The sequence below is a fragment of the Mus musculus genome, chromosome 1 (genome assembly GCF_000001635.26).
Source record: "Mus musculus strain C57BL/6J chromosome 1, GRCm38.p6 C57BL/6J".
Lineage (NCBI taxonomy): Eukaryota > Metazoa > Chordata > Mammalia > Rodentia > Muridae > Mus > Mus musculus.
This window is the reverse complement of record NC_000067.6, coordinates 151,517,589-151,521,867: the sequence shown is the minus strand read 5'-3', so window position 1 is coordinate 151,521,867 and position 4,279 is coordinate 151,517,589. Positions and strand designations below refer to the sequence as shown.

Sequence of the window (4,279 nt, the reverse complement as noted above, 5' to 3'; positions counted from 1 at the left end):
GTGTCATCAGTTGAGTTATTTGTAGAATCTATCAGGTCCCCACACAGATCCAGAGTCAGTATGAGGAGAAAAGAATCGCCATATTTATGGGTCTCTTTGCTTTCCTCAAGGAGCACATTCTTACAGGGTGTTTTTTTATTTGTTTGCTTTAAGATTTATTTATTTCATGTATGTGAGTACACTGTCACTGTCTTCACACACACAAGAAGAGGGCATTGGATCCCATTACAGATGGTTGTGAGCCACCATGTGGTTGCTGGGAATTGAACTCAGGACCTCTGAAAGAAGAGCCAGTGTTCTTAACCACTGAGCCATCTCTCCAGCCCAAGGAGCACATTCTTGTGTGAACCATTTCATCCTATTATGGAACTCTTCTGGGTCCTGACTTCCCCATAGACTAACTCTCTGACATCACCCAAGATAGTACAGGCACTTCAGTGTATAAGATTATTTTATTTCTTTCATTCAGAGGGGTATCTTTCCTTAATGACTCATAACAAAGTAACAGATATCTCTCAAGTAGAAATTCTCTAGTTCAATAGTTGGGTGACACTTCCTGGCTTTTCCTATAAGCCAAAGTCTGAGCTTTATGTATGGCTACCACACAGAGAATTTGTTCCTACCAGCAGCACAGCTATTATTCTACACTGTGGCATTAAGGAATCGTACTGGTTCATATTTAGCACATCCAATTAATACTGCCTGAAGGGTACCTAGACCTTGTTTCCAGTGCCAGACTGGGAAAATCTTTTCCAGCTTGAAATAGTGTGGTGGTTTGAATATGCTTGGCCCCTGGGAAGTGACACTATTAGGAGGTATGGCCTTATGGAGGAAGTGTAGCCTTGTTAGCGGAAGTGTGTCACTGTGGGGGTGGGGCTTTGAGGTCTCATATATATACTCAAGTCTGGCCAGTGTGATTGATCCAGAGCCTCCTCCTGGCTGCTGTTGGATCAAGACGTAGAGCTCTCAGCTCCTCCGGCACCATGTCTGCCTGCAGGCTGCCGTGCTTTCCACTGTGATGATGATGGAGCGAACCTCTGAAACTGTAAGTGAGCCCTAATTAAATGTTTTCCTTTATAAGAGTTGCCTTGGGTTTTTCAGGACTCTTTGCAAGGGTAGCTGGGGTGAATTTGCACCAAGGCAGCGGCATAGTCGCCGCAGTTCCATCTTCGTCTCCGCGATGTTGCCCTTAGCCAAAAACGCACTAAGCCGCCTCCAAGTTCGAAGCATTCAGCAAGTGGTGGCAAGGCAGAGCCACCCAGAAGAGGACACCTAGTTTCCATGACAAATATGGGAATACTATATTAGCAGGTAGAGCCATCTTCTGTGTTTCTACATGGACCTATACAGCTACACAAATTGGAACAGAATGGAACATGTCCCCTGTTGGCAGAGTCACCCCAAAGGAATGGAGAGATCAGTAGTCATGCCAGCTGGTACAATAATCAAGGAATTGTATAAAACCAACTCATAAGTGAATGCCAAGTCAAAGAATCATGTACTCATTATACTATGGCAGATTGAAGAACAAATAAAGAAATAAAGTACCTTAAAAAAAAAAAAAAGAGTTGCCTTGGTCACGATGACTCTTCACAGTAATGAAACCCTAAGACAAATAGTATCTATTCCCACAAAACATAAGCGAATGTGATGATTTGAATGATGTGTGCCTCATAAGTCTTGGGCACTTGAATACTTGGTCCCTAGTTTATGGCTGCTTAGGGAGGATTCAGGGATGTGGCTTTGCTGGAGTAAGGATGTCACTGGAGGTGGGCTTTGAGATGTTTGAAGACTCACGACATTTTCCCAATGTGTTCTCTGTCTTCTCTTGCGTGCAGAAATGTGAGACCTCAACTGTTTCTGCTACCATGCTTTTTTGCTCCACTATCTTGGATTCTAGCCCTCTGATACCATAAACCCAGTGAAACACTTTATTTTATAAGTTGCCTTGGTCATTGTGTCTTACCACAGCCATAGAAAAGTAACGAATTAATATAGTAAATTAAGCACAGCTCTGCCATATAGACCTTTGTAAGCTTCCACTTTTTATTATCATATCAGCTCTTACAGTTCTCTGTTCTCTTAATTAAACTGTAACCCAAGCCAGAGCTTCACCAGTAGATCTTGGCACAATGGTCCCAGATCAATGAATCTTCTATTATTCTTCTCATCCAGTCCTGACCGTTGAACCCATTTGTGTATTTAAGGCTTTAGATTCTCAGGGGCAGCTGAGCCAAAGGACCCTGCCTGTCTTGTCAATCTTTATCTGAGTAACCTCCATGATTGTTGGTGTGGGCAGTTTCAGATCTTATTTTTTTATGATAATCTTTTTTATTTTCCTCAGATAATTGTCTCCAATTGGTAAATATAGCAAAATTGTTTGGAGTCCCCTCGAGACTGTGATGCAGTACTTTTGTCTTCTTTTTTCATTTTTTTTTTTTAAATACAGAGTCTCCTGCAGCCTGGGCTAACACTGACTGCTCTGTGAAGCTGAGGATGACCTTGGACTTTTGATCTTCCTGTCCCATCTCCCCATGGCTGTAATTACAGGCATGTGGCACCACCACACCAGCTTTTATGTAGTGATGTGACCCAGTGCTCGGTGCAGGCTATACAAGCAACTGAACTACATACCCACTCCCATGTCCTTCATTTTAATTTCCATTCTTTTATCTCTTGGCACTATGGATTCTGTCCCAGAACCCTTGCTAAGCATACACAGTGATGGGGACAGGCGATAGAGCAGACCCTCTGGTAGTGGGAGGAGGGAACCCTAGAGGGCTCAGAGGAAGGAAATCTAAAGGCAGCCATGTGGACTGGTCAGTGTCCAGTCAGGCTACCTGCAAGCCGGAGAGCTCTCTCTGCATACATGAAGATGGACACACTTCACAAGCAGCCCACCCTCCCCTCTCATTCTTTTATTTTTTAAAATTGTTTTTATTTTTTGTTTTTTTCGAGACAGGGTTTCTCTGTGTAGCCCTGGCTGTCCTGGAACTCAGTCTGTAGACCAGGCTGGCCTCAAACTCAGAAATTTGCCTGCCTCTGCTTCCGAAGTGCTGGGATCAAAGGCGTGCGCCACCACGCCCGGCTCCCCTCTCATTCTTGCCAACACTGCTTACTTGGTAATCCAGGATCCCCTTCACAATGTATGTAACTGCATATGGATGACAAAAAGGAAAATCCCCAATTATCCTATTTAAAAACCTGTTTTACTGTACTGCTTGTTCGCTAATTTTCCCCTTAAACAAGACAAACAAGAGTTCTTTTTTCAGCCGGGCGTGGTGGCGCATGCCTTCAATCCCAGCACTTGGGAGGCAGAGGCAGGCAGATTTCTGAGTTCGAGGCCAGCCTGGTCTACAAAGTGAGTTCCAGGTCAGCCAGGGCTATACACAGAAACCCTGTCTCGAAAAACAAAACAAGAGTTTTTCTCTCTGTCTCTCTGTCTCTCTGTCTCTCTGTCTCTCTCTCTCTCTTCCCAGAAGAGGGCATCAGATCTCGTTGTGAGTCACCATGTCACCATGTGGTTTCTGGGACTTGAACTCAGGACCTTTCGGAAGAGTAGTCGGTGCTCTTAACCATTGAGCCATTGTGGGACTGAGAAGAACTGTCTGTGTTCTGGTTGAGCGAGGCTTACTCTGGAGACCCGGTAGAAAACCCTACAAGGGACGGAACAGTGAGCTATGCCCCCAGACCCAAACGTTTGACACCATGAGCCCTCAACTGGGCTCAAAGGCGACATCATTCTGTGGCCATCAGTCACGTAGGCTGTCCAGGTTCCACCCTCACAGTTACCTGACAATAGTCAGATATGCTCCTCCCTACAGTTACTCGGCAACAGCAAGGTAGCCCAGCCTACTATAAAAGGGGTTGCTTGGCCCCTCCTCCCTCTCTTGCTTCTCCTGTCTCTTTTCTCTCTCACTTTTTGCCCCCTTTCTTTCCCTCCTTCTCCCCTCTCTCCACATGGCCATGGCTGGCCTCTACTTCTCTACCTTTACTTTCTCTCCCTGTTTTCTACAATAAAACTCTAAAACCATGGATGTCTCTGTGTCTCTGCTCATCAAGACCCGTGCTAGAACAATGGAATAGGCCTTCCCCTAAAGAGCCCAGCGGGAGGCCTTCTTGCGCTCTAGCCAAAGCAGCCAGCCAACCCAAGCCACCCGTCAAGCTAGCAGCCTGAGCTAGCCATACTCTCACCTGTGCCTTCTCCCCCTGCCCCTTTTCCTTTTGGGCCTGGGGCAGACCCAGCCGGGTCCCGCCCCCGCCCCCCCCCCCCATTCTC

The 4,279-nt window shown here is 45.9% G+C and overlaps 1 pseudogene; it reads left to right on the top strand.

The window, feature by feature from the left end:
• The first annotated feature begins 1,098 nt into the window (after window positions 1-1,098).
• Window positions 1,099-1,565, top strand: Gm19503 (annotated as a pseudogene).
• The last annotated feature ends 2,714 nt before the right edge of the window (window positions 1,566-4,279 follow it).